General features: G+C 35.3%; 1 pseudogene across 1 annotated transcript in view; it reads left to right on the plus strand.

Moving 5' to 3' along the window:
• The window catches only part of LOC307057951 (guanine nucleotide-binding protein G(t) subunit alpha-3-like), a 59342-nt pseudogene extending 40856 nt beyond the window's left edge, over positions 1–18486 (plus strand). Inside the window, exons 5-9 of the transcript in view lie at positions 2800–2957; positions 7190–7330; positions 16089–16217; positions 16409–16562; positions 18303–18486. The product of the transcript in view is annotated as a guanine nucleotide-binding protein G(t) subunit alpha-3-like (transcript). The remainder of the gene's footprint in view (positions 1–2799; positions 2958–7189; positions 7331–16088; positions 16218–16408; positions 16563–18302) is intronic.
• The last annotated feature ends 2743 nt before the right edge of the window (positions 18487–21229 follow it).

Raw genomic sequence — 21229 nt, forward strand, 5'->3', positions numbered from 1 at the left:
TTTGATTGGGTTGGGGTCCTGGTATCAATATTTTTTTAAAAGTACCCCACATGTTTACAATGTGCAGCCTGGTTTGAAAATCACCACCATCAACTTTACTTCTGCATGCAGTACACTAAAATATAAAAGGTCTTGAAAGACAAAACCAAACTGATAGGATGGCTTGCCCTTGGGGAAGCTAATAATAAACGATGATCCAAGAGGACTTCATGACATTTAAATGCTCAAGGTGAGACTATATTCTTGATACCTCTACAAATAAAGTATATGTAAATTTAAAATGGTAACTATTTAAAAGAATGAAAGAGTATATAATAGCTTGTTTTGTAAAGCTTACAAGGCATGCGATTTTTTTCCCTTTAGGGACAACACTGTTTGAGCAGCTGTTGCACTGCATCATTTGTCCTAAATGGCACTTTAGTGTGGAAGGAAGCAAATAGGATGATGCCAGCAAAGTGATCGGATCATATTTCACTAATTTGTATTTCCTATCACATCAAACTAATCGGGAAGAAGGATTTTAAAGTTCACCTTTTGTTGATGCAATAAAATAGGATCAAAGCCCTTGATTTGGGCCAGTTAAAGTTTGTGGCCTAGTGGTCATCTGATCAGTTTGGTTTGGCAATAAAATCCGATTGTGAAGAAAGATGAAATAAGGTTTTTAGTCTCAACAGAGCCTCTCTTTAACAATGAGAGTTATACCCTTGGTTCTTCATGCAAAGAGCAGATTTTTAGTAAAATGGTGACAGAAGCCTGTCATAGATTTCAAATAATAATAAATTGAATTATATCAGAAAGTCATCAGGTTCTTATTGGACATACTTCACTGGTATCCACCTGATTTTGCAGAAAATACGTTTGGGTTTGACTCTTCAATTCTTATTGTCTTCACTGATTTGGCAAATTTACCTCCAAGTTTTAGATTCGTCATTTGTAAGACGGAGAAAATATTGTGTATATGTGACTACTGTTGTCAGGACTATGTAAAATATTACAAGTGCTAAATGTCATGTGAGTTGTTATAATAATACACACTCAAAAGAGTTTGAGCAAGAAAGAGCATGAGATTTGGAGTCTGACAACCAAGATTTGAGCCCAGATTTCTTCATTTGCTTGGTCTAGCATCATGGTCAATAACTGAATTAGTCTGAAATCCACATTCTTTGTTTTGTTTGTTTGTTTCTTGCGGTACGCGGGCCTCTCACTGTTGTGGCCTCTCCCGTTGCAGAGCACAGGCTCCAGACACGCAGGCTCAGCAGCCATGGCTCACGGGCCCAGCAGCTCCACGGCATGTGGGATCTTCCCGGACCGGGGCATGAACCCGTGTCCCCTGCATTGGCAGGAGGACTCTCAACCACTGTGCCACCAGGGAAGCCCTGAAATCCACATTGTTAATCAAAATTTTTTTGTCATAAACCAGTTGTTGAGTATTAGTTTAAGTAAACTGTGGACTACATTATTGACTCAAACTTTTATTTCCTTCTGACCTTGTCACTTCCAAATATCCTATCAGGAATAACACAATGCTTGCTTTTTCTTTTCTCCTTTTCCTCTTTTTACTTTACTTCCTTCCCATCTCTTTTCCTAATGAAGTCTCAACTCTGCCCTATCGATTTGCCCCAAAGGCACGCAAGGGACAACACCTACAAGGATGTTCAAAAACTGGGTGGGTCAAAATGTTTACCATTGCTGGGCTTCCCTGGTGGCACAGTGGTTGAGAATCCACCTGCCAATGCAGGTGCAGGGGACACAGCTTGGAGCCCTGGTCCGGGAAGATCCCACATGTCACAGAGCAACTAAGCCCATGCACCACAAGTTCTGAGCCCGCGTGCTGCAACTACTGAAGCCTGCTCGTCTAGAGGCTGTGCTCTGCAACAGAAGAAGCCACCGCAATGAGAAGCCCACGCACCGCAACGAAGAGTAGCCCCCACTTGCTGCAACTAGAGAAAGCCCACTTGCAGCAACGAAGACTCAATGCAGACAAAAATAAAATTAATTAAATAAAAAAGTTTACCATTGCTAATTTTTATGATTACAAAGAGGTACGTGATGGCAAGTAATACTGTATATCGATACATTTTTTTAAACTATAATTTTAGAGTACTGAGTTTTAATTTCCTTTTTTACTCTAATTCTTACTTGGTATTTTTGTTTCCTGGAAAATATATGGCCATAATCAAAGGAAGACAATGTGTCTGACTAGATCAGGTTCATTACCCTTTGACACTAGCATTTTGGTTGTCTAGAAGCTCAGTGGACTCACACTAAAATATTGTTATCCCTTTTTACATCACATTTAGAAGTCAGTGATATATATCAAAATATCCTAATTTCTCCATGTAACAGTTCACAGTTTTTGCAATGAAAAACTTTTCTGGACATGAGCCAATCATTATAAGGAACTTGAGTTCTAATGTGTTAACCTAAAAATATAGTGACTAGATGCTCAATGAAATTATTACTGAATGAAATAAGAATCACCAAATTGAGGGCTTCCCTGGTGGCGCAGTGGTTGAGAGTCCGCCTGCCGATGCAGGGAACACGGGTTCGTGCCCCGGTCCGGGAAGATCCCACATGCCATGGAGCGGCTGGGCCTGTGAGCCATGGCCGCTGAGCCTGCGCGTCGGGAGCCTGTGCTCCACAACAGGAGAGGCCACAGATGTGAGAGGCCCGCAAACCAAAAAAAAAAAAAAAAAAAAACAAGAATCACCAAATTGAAATGCTCTATTGGAAAAAAAAAGAATATGTGATCCCAAATAACAATGTATTTTTATCCTTCTCACAAAAACAATGCTATAGGAAGACCAAAGACAACTTTAAGTGATAACAAATACCCTGGAAGATGGCAGCATGATGCCTGAATTGGCTGAGGTAATAAAACGACTGTGGAGAGATCCAGGAATTCAGGCCTGCTTTGAAAGGGCATCTGAATATCAGCTCAAAGACTCAGCAGCTTAGTAAGTGAATGCATTTTGACAGGAACTGTAGCTGAAACATTTACATTTAAGAATTGTAACTCTGTATGCTCTACATTTGTAATCACAAATGATGAAAGTAAATGGTTTTACATTATATCATACTAAAAAGCAAGTGAAGAGAAAGAAAAAAAACGATCAAGATGATGTAAATAAGATGCAAAAAACATAACCACAGGAGCATTTTAAATAACTAATTTTGAACCTATATGTCTGAGAAGATATACATGTTGTAAATATTTTCTCCCAATTAAAAAGATTTAATCCTTACACACTAAGTTCAACATGAACACAGACTGGTAACATGAACACTGAGGTCTTGGGCTATTCACTTCATCTCTATTCAAGTTACCAAAATCATCTTCTAAAATAACCTTATTAATGATACATGCTTTGGCTCCACTGGGTTGATGGGCATGATATAGCATTTTAGAAGAAAGTTATGTATTGATTTGAAAAACATTTGTATATTGTGGGATTCTTTTTGAGTGTAAGCAAGATTATATAATTTTCACAACTAATATCAACCAGTTAGCAATGTTTAGCCATAAGGAAATTAAGATGTTGTAACAATGTTTATAATTTCATTACCAAAATGATTTTAAATTTCCATTTTAGTAAGTGGTCCTTGACCTATCCCATGGTTACATTCTTATAAGCATGTGTGCACATGCATGTAAATATAATGTAAATACTTATTCTATATTGCTGTCCATGCATATGAATGTGTAAAAGGGTATAAATAGCAGTTCTTCTGAGGCTCCCAACAGAACATGCTAGCAGTACTTTAAAAAACAGTTAAGTAAAAGTTAAACAAATGAAAGATTATTTGAGGACAGAACAGTAAGACTTGCATGATGCTTCAGATTTTTGATGCTTCAGATTTTTAAGCATAACGAGTAGGAGGATTATGGAGAGAAAACAAACCATATAAATTCTAGGAAAACATAACAACAGTCTTCTGTGATTGCTCATTCGTTTTCATTTTAAATTCCAAAATCCAATGGACATATTGCCCTTGGAGGAAAGTCCTGCTCTTATCTCTCTGATGACCTAGAGAATGGATATCATCCTGTGATTACATCAACAATGTTTTAATACTACGCTATAGTATAAAACATTGCTTTTTGATATGAATCACTGATAAGGCAGTCACAATCAGAAACTGAATTATGGAATAGTCTCATAAAATGTTGCTTAGCAATGTTCTGGGGAGAGAAGAAGAGAAGGATAGTTCAATACTTGTAGTTCATACATTTAGTTTCAGATACACATTACTGGTTAAACATTTTCCCTTAAAATAATGTAACCTGAATTTGCAATTATATTATCATTATGTTTACCAAATTCTTTGCTCTTTGATAACAAAAAAATTTTACAGATTGTATACCCCAAATGGGCAAATAGAATGACATTTTATTGTTTTTCCTAGACTTTCTAACCTTTAATTTTAGCTTTTTTCTTTGTTTTGACACATAAAATATATTTTATACTGGGACTATCACATTTCAGATTCATATTAAAAGCATTTGTCTGTTCTTCAAGTTTAACAAATCTACACAACATCTATTTGCATCCATTTTTGTGAACCTCGCCAGTAATGTAATGATTTTTAACCACCCACATCGATTTGCAAAGAGCCGTAGAATAAAGACAGGAAAAAGAAAGTTTTCATTTAAAATTTAAAAATTTAAATGTTAACTTTCTTTTCCCTTAGGGATTCTTAAAGGGAAGATTCAGTAAAAGCTTACTAAGAAAAATAGTTGAATGGCCATTGCTTTCTTCCAAAAATTAACAGCCGATTTTTTTCTTTCAAATACTTAATTACATTCACATTTTAAAACTAAATACACTATCAGATTGATAACACATCCATTTTATTTCATATGCATTATATAGGGCAGGGGTCTTTCTTTTCCTTCTCCTCTCTTCCTCTCTACCTCCCCTCCTTCTTTTCCTTTCCTTCCTTCCTTCTATTTATTCATCCACCCTTCCATCCATCCATCCATGTTTTTTGTGAAAGTGAGATATTTGTTATTCTCTCAAACCTAGCAACGCTTTAAGTTGAGGCCAGCAAAGAGGTTGAGTCCTAATCAGAGAATGCTGTTTGTTGGCAACATAACACCTCTCCCCTAATCAGTACTAGCAAACTGAAAGAAAAGGGTCATGACAGTGGGAAAAATTTTAACTAATACTTCATGGTTTGCTGATTGGACTGTCCAGTGTGTGACTTAAACTCCATGTTTTAAGATTCAACATGGACTTTACTAGGAGAATACTATTTTTATATGATTAGAAAAAGAATCAGGTATTTTTTAAAGTGATTTGAGCTATATGTATTCAGGGCCTCTGGTTTAAGTTTTAGACCACAGGCTTGAGCACCCAAATTCTATATTTGTTTATTAAAATGAACATCTTAAATGCAAATTTGTCACTCTGCTACTGTTTCTGCTTTGCTTGAGATCACTTATGCATGCAAATAAAAGTACATTCAAATGTGTCTTTACCAAAGCATTCATTTAGCTATCATTAAAATGAATTTAATCTCTATCATGGTAGGTATGTTTTTGTTTGGTTCGGTTTGGTTTGGTTTTTGCTCCTGCATCTGCTGACCAGTAGTATACTACCACATATGCAGCCTGAGTTAACAGGAAATTCACCAAGGACCTGCCTTCAAAAATCAAAAATACATAAACTAGAACATTTTTCCAATACTTTCTTCTGATATTTCTATCTTGATTTGTCTTTTTTAATAAAATTAAACTTTATTAGAATAAAACATGGTGATAAATTTTCACATTATACATATATGTGTTTCTGAGTGTGATTGTCTATTGGTCCTTGGCCAAAATCCCTTTGAGGCACTTGGCAATTCTTAGTTTATTTCAGCTTAAAATCAGAAAGTTCCTCCAAGAATAAATTATCTATATTGCTGTTGAATTTATTAAAAAAATAAAATAAAATAGCATTGGCTTTCAAGGCATTGTGTTAGGCGCTAACACATAACAGCTCTTTAGCTTATTCCCTGAAAACTTCAACTGTTGAGTAATAACTAATATTCAGTTAGATTATACCTCTCAAATTCTGTCTAGATGGATACATGCCCATCATGATCTTTCTATTTAGGTTATATGTATAAACTTGGTTCAATAAAATGGGCAATTTTGTCACAAAAACCTTACCAGGTTATTACTATCTCTATTTAACAATTTTATAGAAATAGCCATATTGCTAAGCTCCTAAAGCCTTAATATCAAAAGTGTATAATAAGTGATTTTCAACTGTTTTTAAAGCAGTGATACAGTTTGTTTTAGTCCAAAGACATGATCTGGTTTGAAGGATGAAGCTAAGAACAGTTTGTTTCCTCTAATCGAACAGACTCTTCTAGAGCACACAGCTTAATCAGATTCACTCCTGACTCTCACCACCTGTGAGAGATCCTGTGGGCAGAAGAAAGACAGTATTTCTCCTGGTAACAGTAGGGTTTTTAAATATGGCCTCCGGTGAAGAGTGAAGGACACACGGAGGCACTGATGGAAGCGAAGAGGAGGTTGGAGAGGATACAGTGTGGAAATTCAGCTTTCTATCCCCAGGAGTGTGATTCAGGAGTGGGTCAGCAATTTCATGAACTAGTTCCAGCATGAACCAGCAAGAAAGTCAAAAGTTTCTTCTGTTACTGAGCTAACCAGATATAGTCATGGTTCTTAATGAAAACGATTCCGATTCTTAAACTAAACAATCCAGGAGAAACAACACAACCACCATCAAATTATGATATTAAAACCAGTCTCTCTCTTAAACTTTGAAGTGCCTACATACAAACAACAGCCTTTTGAGACTAGTCTAGTGACCATCATTACAAGGTAGCATTTTGGGGGAAGATCTAAGTCCTATAAGGAGAGCTTTCTTCTCCAATGTCTATTCAGACGCCAGTGAAGCCATCACATCATCCTTATAAAATACAAGCTAAGGCAGCATTCATCCAGTTGCCTTTAAACAAAGGTCCCACAGGTCAGCTGTGTGTCACACTCAGTGCTCTGCAACATCCCAGCCGCCATGTTCTTGTAATTCTGGGAGCAGAGTGTGAAAAGCACCAGTGTGGAGTTTAATAATTGTAATGGACTCTAAACTAAACATTCATTTGTACTCAATACTGATATCTTCTAGTACAAAGTTAAAATTATATATGCTATTTTGTTTGTTTTTCTTATTAGCTACCTGAACAATTTGGACAGAATAGCAGCTCCTGGCTACGTCCCAAATGAGCAAGATGTTCTACATTCTCGAGTGAAAACAACTAGAATCACTGAAACTCAATTCTCCTTTAAAGACTTGCATTTCAGGAATGATCCAATGTCTTTTTGAACTCTCAACAGAAATATGCATCAGACACAATATTTCTTCATGGAGAAGAGCTCTAACCCATGGTCAAGTGCAGTGAGTCCTTGGGCATGCTCACTAGGCCTCAGGTACTTTCAGTACCACTGTCTTTCATTGCCCTCCTGTAGCTCTACATGCCAACCCTCATCCTGAGCCTCATCCTTTCCCTCCAGTAAAAATGCCTCTGTCTTGAGTAGGTGGGAGCTAGATTTTATTTTCCTCAGAGTTGAAACTGATATCCTACTTTGAAAAAAAAAAAAAAAAAAAAGGAAATATATTTAAATACCTTTTAACCAACATGTGCCAGGGATCGTATTTCCTGTGCCTTCCTACGCTCCCATTTGCTTGAAATATTCTTAATTTGTTTTCTTAGTTTAAAAAAAATGAAAATAATTGAGAATTATTTGAATGTGACGCTATTTACTGGAATAACAAGGCCTATTTAATAAGCATGGTTTGTGTATAAAAATGAGTCCATTATTTTCATTGCTGTTGCATTATCAAGACACTCCTAGAAATTCTATTGTAAAATTACTCATTTACTATACCGAGAAAGAGAAATCCATACCATAGTGTTAGAAAATGTCCCTTGACACTTAAGTACTTCTCCCTATGATTGCGGATGAGGTGGAGTATTCAACATTAAAACCATGTCCTAGATGTACCCCTTGGTAATGAAAAAACGTCAGTAAAAACATAGTTCAGTCATTCATGTATGCGATAATGGCAATATTTTTAAAAAGTATAAAAAATGAAAAAAAAATGTGACATGACTTGTATCCATTTATGAGGAAAATTTGTTTCAGTGGGATCAAAGTTTAATATTTTTTAAGTATTAAAACTACTGACACATAATATCTCATTAGAATAGTTATTACATGGATGGCCAGGATACTTTCAAGTTAATATGGAAGAAAGCCCTTCAAAATTTACCCCGTATTTTCAGGCCCACAAATAGTTAATTTTCTGAAAGATGAACCAATGATCAAACCAGGATAAAGGAACTGCAAAGACCGGGACGGACATCTCTCTTGGCAAATGTAAGCTGTTTGTCTTCGGGCTTGTCATCACTGTGGTATAGTTCCTCTTTAGCAACTACTTTCTCCAGACTCCTGATCTTTGGTCCAGTTTTCAGAGTTTTCCTTTGAGAACCCAAGTCCAATTCCTCCTCTCTGCCCCTCCTAAGCCTGTCCATGCATTTGTGGCACACTCACTTTTCTCTCTTACTCTCCTTTCTCCTCTCCAAATTTCTCACTGAAACACAGACTAGAAGCTGAGTGTAGGCCTTGGGGCTAATCCTACCAAGGTCCCAATCCCAGGTTCTCCATTAATTAGCAGCAGTTTTTGAGGAATAAAGCTACTTTTTCTTTACTTGCCTCATGAGGTTGTTGTGAAGATTATTTGAAATGAAGTACCAGCACAGAGTTATAACTTGGTGTTCGCTTACCTTACGTAAGCTAATGGAATTTTCTGGATCCTAGACTGTCTGGATCATAATAAGCCAATTTTAACACTTAATGCCGCACACTGAACACCCAGAATGACCCAATCCTGGTCATTCTCTACAACATCAACCAATTTAGTATTTTGTCAGAAACAGTCACTAGCATGAATTATCTTTTTAATATATCTGTTCCTTGAACATTCCAAGCCTTAGAGTCTTCACACTTACTGTTCTCCTTGCCTAAAATGCTCTGACCCTGGATCGAGAAATGGAGGCTAAAACAAAGTAAAAGGTTTCCCCAAGATCATACACAGAAGTGCTAGAAATGTGATTAAAATGCATATCTTCCTAACTTCAAATATCACATTTCTTACACTGCTTATCACTGATGGGCTATAAGGTAAATTGGGCTGGAAACTATTCTTTTCCTGTACAGTAAGTGCTTCCTCCAGTGTTGTTGGTCATTCACAATTCCCTTCAAAGAGAAGAGGGAAGGGGAAATAAAATGACAGTCTATTGGGGAGGTGTATCTTTCAGTTGTCAGGGCTCTGTGGTACTTCACCAGTTGTGTTTCTAAAATGAGGCTAGATGCGACAATTGCCAATGAACACACAAAACCTCAGAAAATCACGTTCATTTCCTGAAACATCAAGTTCACTCAGTACCAAGTAGTATCATATTCACACATTTTTTAAAATAATTTTTTGAATATTATACAGCATTTGCATTAGGATGCTAGACTTTCATTGGTGTATCATCATTTTTCTGTCCTTTTATAATTCTTTGGTTGATTTTGTAAACCATTTTAAGTTGTATAAGTGATCTATTCTACTTTCATATATCACCGGCCCTTATGAAGGAATGTGAAAGGGCTTGCTAATTCTCTATTACAGTATTGATGCTAAAATGTAAGATGCTTGTGAATTGGATTGTGAAGTTCAGTTAAGACTTATTTTGACATAACATTTTCTATACTATGCAACTATTCTCTCTTTCGCACCCACTAAAACAGGTTTTGAGCTCTTTTGTTTTCTTAATAGGTTTTGCTTTCTCTCTGGCTTAAGAGGGTGTGTTATTAAAGGCACTGCCTATGAGGAAGAGAATGTGGAGAATTTCTCTAAGAACAAATATTTAAACAATAAAATTTTGAAAATACTTAAATTTTACTATGAAACATAAAAAACACAGCTATACATACTTTTAAGCAACTATTTTAATCATTTAAACACATTTTTAAATTTAGTCACAGCAATTGAGATATATTAATCCCTTAATAAATTCTCACAGCTAAATCACTTTTTTTCAAGTGCTAAATAAGATTATCCTAAAGCACATAGGCTTTTGCAGTGTAACATTTCATAGTATTTCAAAATAGGAATTGTAAAAAAATAAGGTACCTTCCAACTTCGTTTCAGTAAGTGCCCAGGTACTCACATTAGCATTGATTTGTATACACATAGCATAAATCATCCTAAGACTATTTAAAACTAAAGACTTAATTTACATATTAAATTCAAGAACTGTAGAATTTTAAACAGGAATATCAAAATGAAAAAATTCTCTCTATCAAAGTACTGTATCATCCTCATGTATCACCTAACTTAATGCAAATTTCCTTAGAGCTCTTATCAAACCAGAACTCCAACTTTCAAACTGGTAAAATTCATTCTCTTTACAGAAGTTACTAAGTAAACAGAAAATGCAATGCAAATGTGAGCCCTTTTATTGCTAAAAAATAATTCTGCAGGGCAAAGAACTTACATATTTACAAGGATTTATCAGTTATAGAGAAGTCCTTTCTTCCTAATTGCTTTATGATTAAAAAATAGAACTGAAAGGACATAAAACTATATGGAAGCTAGGGAAAAGAGGTCAGCAACCATTACAACATTGAGCTTTAGATTTTGTACCTGTTACATAACTATTTGCAACAGTGTTTAGTGGATCCATGATATGAAATAAATTATAATTGTTCTGAATTTAAAGATGAATCATGTGCACTATGTTCATTTCTGTGGGAGTATGAGACAGCTTAGCAGTGAGTCTGGTTGTCTACCCAGCAGCTATATCCCAACTTAGCTTTGTTAGTTTTGTTATTCTCTATTAGATCTCACAGAGCAGTAACTCATGTATAACCATACCTTTGTTTCAGGTATGTTCATGGTAAATGTTACCAAAATTATAAGCTATATAAGATGATGTCTAATTTATTCTCATGATAGAATTTACTTTAATGACTTTAAAAATTATATTATTCAATAATCAGAGAATTATCTAGTGGGCATTTTAAGTTACACACACACATTTAGTAGGAAATATATGATGGTATTAACAATTATGGGAGTCTAGAGACCCAGCTTCCCTGTGGTTGTAAATCCTTTTGATTCTGTTTTTAATAACAAGCAATTAAGGGATTTAGAATGACCTCTGTGCATATACTTTTTATCTGCAAGCATCTGCCCTAATCTATTTTCAGAACTGGGTACCAGGGAAAGACTTGGTTAAGCCATTTTGCTGTGGCTGTGTAGTGGTGACACAGACCTACCTGTTGGCCCTGACATACGTAGCCACCTTAGGATTTTATACCTAGACTTATTGTGCTGATCAATTTATAATGCATATAAATGTCGAATCACTGAGCTGTACACCTGAAATAATAAAATTTTATATGTCAACTATACTTCAATAAAAAAATAAAAAGTTATACCATTTCTGATATAGTCAAATATGTTGAATAAATCCCATTCAACAGAATAGTTTAAAATAAATTTCTACTCAGATTAGATCCTATTTTTCTGTGGTCAAATATATAAATGATGTCAGAAATTGTTATTTTTCCAAGAGAGTCACATGCTTATAGGATGAGCAAAGACATCTCACAAATAAATTAGCTGCAGTAACATTATTCATTTTTAGCTATCCTAGACTATTCAATGAGTTTGCAAACACTATAAAGGGCATATTATTCCATAATAGTCTATTCTGATATGAAATGTAAATAATCTTGTGTGGCCAAATATTTAGCCAACTGTTTAACATAAACTAATAAAACTCAATAACTTTCCCAACTGTTTAAAATGGACTATAAAACTCAACTGTTTAGTCAACTGTTTAATATAAAGCCATAAAACTCTGATGGCTTGCAATATATTAATATCATGGGCAGTTTAACAAGTAATTGATGTTCACTTGTCGCTTAAAAGCCTAGCCTGTGAATTTTTAGTTACGTCGTACATTTCAGGCATTTAAACCCGTTTTCTTTACTATTTAAGATTCCTTACTTAAATATCAGACTTAAGGAAACATGTATTACATACATACATACATACATACATAAGTAAACAAATAAATAAAACCTTTCCAAAATGAGAATTCCAAGTTCCATTTAAAGTCTCTAAAGCTCTAGTTATCTTTACTGTCCAGGGAATTAAGGTTATTCAAGCTATATCACATATCCATTCACCTCATTAATTATCCCAGTAGATTTGACCAATCCAGATATTCAGTCAGCAAGTATACAGGTTTTCCTCTGATTTCTATTACTGTTTTTCTCAGAATAGTTATGATGGAGTGTATATTTACATTTCTTCCATGCTCCACTTTGGGCATCTCCACATTTTTTCAGTGGTTATAATGCCTTACACCTCTAAAATAAGCCCCAAATGAAAATTTAGATGAAGAGCTATACATGAAAAGAGAGTGTAAAAAACAAATTACTACAACAGCAGCAAGACAAAAATGTACCCTTTCTTAGAGCTAACGTAATATCCAGGAGAATCAATATAAAAGCAAAACTCCAGCCACTGGTCTGATTTGGTAATGAGCATTTCAGTTCAATAATAGCAGATGACACTTAGAGAAACGGTCAGTGCTCCCTGGACCTAGAATATGAGAGGATTATTAGCATGCAATCTAAGGTAGACTTTCAGAAGCCATTTTACCAACATGAATAAAACCCGAAGACTGAGTAATCTTTGTCCTCCCTTCCTTGGGAGAGAGCTAAGCATATTTAAACATGTTTATTAGAGGCTGTAAGATGTGTTGAGAGAACAGTGGGCTAAAGGTCATATTACATAACTTATACCCCTTACCAACTGTGTATATTTGACTGAAGAGGAGAATAGCTATCTCTTACACATAGGTGTTACTATCCACAGCAGGCTACAGAGAAGCTGAATTGTCAAACTCAGGAGATAGCCAGATGGTCCATTTAAAGAATGCAACAAAACCACTGGGAAGGGGAAAGTTTTAAAATTTTGCCCAGTCACCTGTTCGATAACACAAAGAATTACTGTCTGACCTGGGGAAAGAAGACTCCCCAACAAAGATAATTCCAATCTACTTGGTGAGGGTTTGAGAGCTAACAGTAGACACTATGTAGTACTAGTTAGACACCTCTAGTCAAATTAAGTAGACTTAACGAGCTTCACAACAAAGCTTAACAACATTCACAGCGTCACTATCACACACGAAGAACCTATCACGGCGCCTGGTACACAGCAGCCTCAAGGATCAGTTGAATGAATAAACCTCGGGCAAGTTGCTTAAAGGGCTCATGAAAAAACAGGAATAATAATTGTACCTATCTTCTAAGTTTATGGTGAAGTTTAAATCATTGTTGGCTAAAAGTTTAAAAGTCTGAATGCATATTTATTATCCTTGCTTCCAAAAGAATGCTTACTGAATTTTAAAAATTAAATTTGTTGGCTAATTTTAACATAATATAACCTAAAGTCAATACCGTCCCTTTCCTCCACTTTTATCACAAGTCTGAAACTGCAGAGGATTTGGTAATTAGCAGCACTTATAATAGTCTTCATTGTCACTGAATTTAAATTTCCCAACCACATAGCGATTGAATTCCTCAAGGTTGTCTTCAATATTGTAAGCAACTGCTCTTTCAATCTACTATGAAATGGAGTGATTTTGCATTGGTACATATATATTTTTGAGGAATTTTAGTTCTATATATCTGTTCTCCACTTGGTTATGTGAAAGGTAAAGTACTAGCACTACAGTGTGCTGTACTTTTGATTATCTTCAGTAAATCAGCTGGTTGACATTTAATACCCCAATATAGTTATTACCTTTGAAATCTCTGTACAGCTAGGATGCTCCCTGGTACTTAATATCTTAGGATTAAGCTATTATGAAAGCCCCATACTTTTTCCTTTGCCTGTGGTCTCTTCCTCATCAAATCTATCTTCTGAACTCAGATCAAAGTGACTTACCATAACAATAAGCAAACAAAAACAAACAAATGTTAATTCCCTACCCCCAAATCTCCTATAGATCCCCATTGACTACAATATAAAAACTAATCTTCTCATGTAATGTAAAAGACACAGTAAATCTATTTCTGGCCTAACACCTCAGGCTTCCTCCTGCCTGCTCAAAACTTTTCCTTTTGCTGTCTCTTTTCTTTTTACACATCTATCATCTTCTAGCAGTTTCTGATCACTCCATTTCAAATTACAACCCACCTTCTACACTTCCTATCAGACACTGATATCCTAAGTGTATTCACACACCCACACACAAACACACACACACATAAACACCACCATCATCCACTTACAAGGTTCTCAAGACTGAATCATCTCTGGTACCTGAAATGTAATAAATCCTCAATAAATAAATATTTGCTGAATAAATGAATAAGTATCAGGCCATATACCTCAATGTTTTTACCTTAATCTTCCCATTTCCAAAAATATAATTATTTGCCCCAAGCATGCCACGTTCTCTCATTCCTTGATGACTTGTACATGCACTTTATGTAAAACTCCTCCCCCCATTCCATTAACATGGATTCTATTCATTTATTTGCAAGTATTTATTGCATGTCTATTATGTGTCAGGCACAGTGCCTGGTACTGGAAATATAGTCATCACTAATATAGATAAGGTCCCTGCCCTCATGAGGCTACTATTCTATTAGGGAGATGATAGCTATTAAACATGTGAAAAAATAAACCACTTATTTACTGATTGTGACAGTTACTATAAAAGAAATAAAGAGAGTGATACAATAGAAAGTAAATGGGCAATGAAAAGAGTTAAGAATTTACATGGACACTCAAGGTGGTTACTTGTGAAGGAGACATTGACATTAAGACCTGAAAGCTGAGAAAGAAGCAGCCTTATGGAAGGAAGAAAGGAACTGTGTCACGTGGAAAGGAGATGGACTACACAAAAGTCCTGAGATAGCAAAAAGTTAGATTTATATTAAAGGAACTGTTACATGGTCCCTCAGGCTGATTTAAATCTTCCTCTGGCTCACATTTTACCATATATATTAGAATATTACATAATATTATAATAATGTATTTTTCTCTTTACAAGACAGCAAGCTCTTTGAAGATAGTGACCAGTCCTTTTTTTTTTTTTTTTTAAGTGGGAAAGGCAATTTTAGTAACACTTCAAAATTCAGAAGCCATAAAGAAGAACATTTATAAATAAAATTATATAAAAGTATATGGAAAAAACCACATACACAGCAGCAAGTGACAACACACAGGGAACACATAGATAAATTGTGAAAACATGGACAAAAAATTAATTCCCTTATTTTATGTTAGGAAAAGTCCAAGAACCTTACAGAAAGGAGTTCAAATGATGTTGTAAGCTTTTAACACTTATGAGACAAATGCTGTATTTACTCAATCATTAAAGCAACCTCACAATATAGGTACTGTTATTATCATTTATTCATCAGGAACCTAAGGTGCAGAGAGGTTAAGTAACTTGCCCAAGGTTACCCAGCTTATAGGGGACAGAGTGACCATGTCCTTTTATCCTTGTGTCAGTAGGCCTAGCACAGTGTCTAGTATGTAGAACACAAATGATAATTGAATGAATGAATGGAGGTAAGAGGAGCTAAGAGAAGAGGGAAGAATCGTAGTATCAGAACTATGGTAGCTTCCACTCTTCTTATGGGCTCTGGATATTTAAGAATACGCATAGACTTTGATCAAAATCCCTAAGACCAATAGATGTCTTACTAAAACTCTAAACTGCTGTAAATTTTCCAGTTGCTCAAAGTCAGTATGTGAATTATTTTGCTCCAGGCTGCATGAATACCAAAAAAATAAATAAATGTTCTCTTTTTCTCTAGTCCTTGAGCTGCAAATTGGCCAAACAAGTCTTACTTTATAATCAGCAAAAACTGAAAGACTACCTTTTAAACAGATGGGAACATTCAATTATAAGTCCAAATGTTCATCTTAATATAAATTTTGGAGGATATTTGTATGGTTCTTTATTCTGTTATTTTTGTTTTTTTAAAGAATGTTTGATGTAGGTGGACAGAGATCTGAGAGAAAGAAATGGATTCACTACTTGAAGGAGTTACATGAATTATATTTTGTGCTGCACTCAGTGCCTATGACATGGTCTTGGTGGAAGATGAAGAAGTGGTAAGTCTAAAAGGAAAACACGGTCAAGGTAAAAAATAAGCAGTTGTGCTTTCCAATATGAATACCCCATTTCCCAACTCAGTTAAGACCTTCCAAAGACAGATGTTACTTCTACATCCTTGTTCATAATGCCCACCATTAATATCTTGCAAACAACAATCCTACACATTTTCATTTTTTATACCTAACAGAACAGAATGCATGAAAGCCTTCACCTGTTCAACAGTATCTGTAATCACAAGCACTTTGCAACCACCTCCATCGTCCTGTTTCTCAATAAAAAAGATCTCTTTCAAGAAAAAGTAACCAAAGTGCATCTTGGTAGCTGCTTTCCAGGGTACACTGGTAAGATACTTTTCTTTTAATTCCATAGTACTAAAATTTTGTATAGAGATACATTTTTTCTATCTGGATTTTGATGTGTAATATTTAGTAGGTTGAGGCTTATGATACTTTTTTGAGTCATGTATATGATCCAACCTGGGAAGAATCTTCCAAATAAAGAGGAAACCCTCTCTACACTGCCTGCATTAAAGCAAAGCTCTAATGAATAAAGGGGAGGTGGACAGACCAGGGTTGCTACTCTGTGTAATGTATAATGGCATTGCAAACTACATTATCTTAAACATTATAATAGGAGTGTAAATTATATTCCAAATTGGCATTTTTTTAATATATTTCCTAATGAAACCTTGTAATGTTGTACTAGACCTCAGTGGCTCCTCAAAGTCAGAATTAAGTTTCCGGAGGAATAGCTTGAATCAATGAGAAGAGTGACATCTATTTTTCCAATTTTCCTAGCTCCTAGAGTTTTAGTACTGACCCTCTTAGCCAATGAATATAAATGTCAGTTTCTCTAAAAGGGTTGTGTTTCTTTTGGAGACTTTTTTTTTTTTTTGGTAAATAGTTATATGCCCTGTTGTTAATGAAATTGTGTAAGATGGAAATATTTATGATTTAAACACAAATATAAACCCAATTTCACCAGTTAGATATGTGGGTAGCCCAGATGTGCCAGGGGTGTTGAATTGTGTCAAAGTAGCTGTTTGTGCTCATCTATAATGAGTACTTATATTTTTCTTATTTGTAAACATTATGTTTACATAGTTATCATATGATTGAATATAATCATGCTTCTGTACTGAATGTTACCAATTAAATATAGAATCATAATTCAGGGCTGTATGTTTTCTTTTAAGTAATCATCTTTATTTCTTAGAGCAATTTTTAGTTTATGAAAAAAATAAACAGAAAAAAGTTTCTACATACTCCCTCTTTGGCCAGCTCCCACAATTTCCCCTATTATAAACATCTGGAAGGGGTGTGGTACATTTGCTACAATTGATGAACAGATATTGATACATTATTAACTGAAGTCCGTATTTCAGGTTAGGGTTAACTCTTTGTGTTGCACAGTTCAATGGGTTATGCCAAAGTCATGTCAATGTACCCACCATTACAGCGTTATTCAAAATAGTTTCACTGCCCTAAAAATGCCTGTGCTCCATGTCTTCGCTGCCCTCAACCCTTGAAACCATTCATCTTTTTTACTGTTTCTGTAGTTTTGCCCTTCCCAGAATGTCAAAGAGCTGAAATCATACAGTAAGAGCCTTTTTGGCTTTCATTCACACAGTTTTTCGTCTCTCCTAGCTAACCCTCAAGGTCCAGCTCAAATAACACCTCATTATGTAGTCCACTCATCTATAATTTCCATTCTTTTCTTCTTTTAGTTCATATTAATACCCATGCACACATTTACATGCATAATCTTTAACATATATACAGGCTTTTTTACTCACTCACTTTGTTATATAAATATATTAGTGTTTCTACTCTACTGTGAGCTTTCTGACACAGAGGTTACATTTTAGCCACCTGAAGCCCCCAGGGAGGTAAGCATAGTTCCCAGCACAAAGTAGATGTTGTGTAAACCTCTGATAATTAACCATTGCCATTTTGATTTTTCAATCCTGAGAACATCAAATAGCACACAAAGTAAAATCCTAAAACTTATTGATATTACTTATAATTTGGTGCTTTTCAAATGCAGTTAAAGTTTACTTCTTTTTTTTTTTTTTTAACAAGGTCCAAATACATTTGAAGATGCAAGGAACTACATCAAGAACCAGTTTCTAGACCTGAATTTAAAAAAAGATAAGGAAATTTATTCCCACATGACCTGTGCTACAGATACTCAAAGTGTCAAGTTCGTGTTTGATGCCATTACAGATATAATAAAGAGAATCTGAAAGACTGTGGGCTCTTCTAATCAATCTTTTTTTTTTCTTGCTCATGTACACTTTTCAACATACAAAAGGTGCTGTGTGATGTGTTTAGTTTTAATAGATATTAACTTGTATAACTAGTGTTGTAAGGTGAAATTTTTCACACAAAAATTTTAATGTATTGTCACCTGCATGTGGATCAGTTTTGATTTCTCTGAGATACTGAGGATTGGGGTGTCTTTGATGTCCTCAGTTCTGAAAACTGATACATTTTGGTAACACTATAACTGTACATATCAGTGACACTGAATTTGCTTGGAAGTAAATTCTGCACTGTGGCCTATTTTTAATGACAGAGCAATGGAAAAACAGCAAGGTATTCCATATTACTTCCACTGGCCAGACTTTGAGAGGCATTCATTTTTGTTGATAATGTAACCATGCCTGTAACTGTAGAAACTATTCAAAGATGATACATGTGGTGCTTTACTGGTGTTCATTTTATTGAATACTCCTATTCAGCCACCTGCAAATGCAATGTTCACTATACATGTATCTGTTGATGGAAATTACATATGCAAAAGAAATGCATCCAATTTTTATTTGCTACTTTTACTTAGAAAAAAATCGTTAATGCTGAATTTACCTTTAGAATTGAGGATTTCAATGATATATTTTTGTACCAATCTGACTGAAAACAGGGGACCACGTGTGGTCAAGAACACAGTGTAAGGCTGCTTAGGCTGAACAAAGTCCTCAATGGAGTACTCGTTTCCTACATTTCATTCCAGAGCAGCATGGAACATTATTGTAATTGATGGTTTGGGGACAATAAATCGAGACCTCAAGAGAAAAAAATAATTCAATGTCTTAGCACTAGTGTGTTTTAGCTTTGTGAATAAGAAGTAGGAAGTAAGAGTGAGTAATTAGGAGACTTTTTTCAAAGAGAAACATTGAACTTCTTGTTAGTAGTGTATTGTGCTGTCTAAACGTTACACCGGATGCTAGTGGTCAAAGCCTGCTCTTTAAAAGCTAATTTGGTGCTTTACAAACAAAATCATTACTTATAAACAGAAGAGATGACTTTTTCTTTTTTAAAGTGTGCACTATTTACAACATATACTTGTTAAGCATGTCTGATATCATTTACCCTCTCCACTTGCAGAAGGTGATATATAGATCAGAATAGGAGATCAGTGCTTAAGATCTATAACTTCTTTGAAAAGAGAGCTAATTAGGTTAGTGTAACTAGATGAGATGAAAGGAACATAAATAAAGCAATTTGAGAATCTGTAGCTCAGGCAGATATAGGTAGCCCTGTCTCAGTGTCACTACTTCACTGTTCTGTAACACATTTCCATTCTAAACATGCAAGAATGATCACTATTCGATCAGTAACCTTGACTAGAGTGTTTCTGGCTTTATTTTCAAAAACACAAGGAGTTGTTAACAAATATAGTCAAATAAAAACGTTACTATAGTATGAACAATTAATTTGAAATTTCTTTGCAAAATGTAAGTTATTAAGGAGCCTAAGATACCAAAGACAAAAAGTGTACAAGAAAATATTTAGTTCAGGTATTCAATAAATTTTTCTGGCTAAGACCCATTATCTATATGACAACAACCCAACATTTTGCTAGGAGCTAGTCAATGCTTTGAGATCTTAAATTAAGATTAGAAATTTTGTCATTTCATCCATTGTTTTTTGTTCTCCTGCTTTACTTTAATCTGTTTTCCTCTAACAGTGTGAAAAGAATGTACAAGAAAATAATATTTTTTGAAATACTACTATTATAACTTAGATTTTGGCTCTGACTTACCTTTAGGGTTCCTCTTTTAGATAACATAGGTAGAAAGGGTGAGGTCAGAAATGATCTTCTAAAAATACATAACTCATTTCAATCTTTGCAAAAATTAACAAGCATCAGTATGTATTTATGAATATTGTTCTCTGAGAACTTTAAACAATGTTAAATTACCAAACTAAAATTAGAGGTCAGTTTGGATTATTTATAAAAAGAAAACCTGGGGCTTCCCTGGTGGCGCAGTGGTTGAGAGTCCGCCTGCTAATGCAGGGGACATGGGTTCGAGCCCTTGTCTGGGAAGATCCCACATGCCACGGAGCGACTAGGCCCGTGAGCCACAACTACTGAGCCTGCGCGTCTGGAGCCTGTGCTCCGCAACAAGAGAGGCCGCGATAGTGAGAGGCCCGTGCACCGCGATGAGGAGTGGCCCCCACTTGCCACAAATAGAGAAAGCCCTCGCACGGAAATGAAGACCCAACACAGCCCTAAAAATAAATAAATAAATTTAAAAAAAAAAAAAAAAAAGAAAACCTGTTCAGTTCCTTCCAATCCTAGAACTGAACTTTAAAAAACTTTCTTCACAATCAAAAATAGTTGCTATGCTAAATGACAACTTTAATAGAAATTTTTAGTTGGAAAATATAAAATAAATGTTTCCATTATTTCTTTAATGATTGTACTCCTTAAAAATTGAGTCTATTTCTGATTTTACTTTTTAAATTTTTTCATAAAAAAGGGGGTTGGAGTGGATACACAGCATTTTGGGCTAATTAAAGAAAGCAGCAAAATGGGAAATATGGGAAGATACACTTCAGCTGGAAGAAACTCACCCTGAGACCAGAAATGTTAAAGCTGGTTAGAATCAAAGCATCTGTTTCTGGGGGTGGAGTCAAGATGGCGTACTAGGAGGACGCAGAATGTGCGTCTCCTCACAACTAGAGCGCCTGAGGGGATGGGAGAGGCCCCCAGTGACCGGATA

This window comes from Hyperoodon ampullatus (assembly GCF_949752795.1).
Source record: "Hyperoodon ampullatus genome assembly, chromosome: 9".
Classification (NCBI taxonomy): Eukaryota; Metazoa; Chordata; class Mammalia; order Artiodactyla; family Ziphiidae; genus Hyperoodon; species Hyperoodon ampullatus.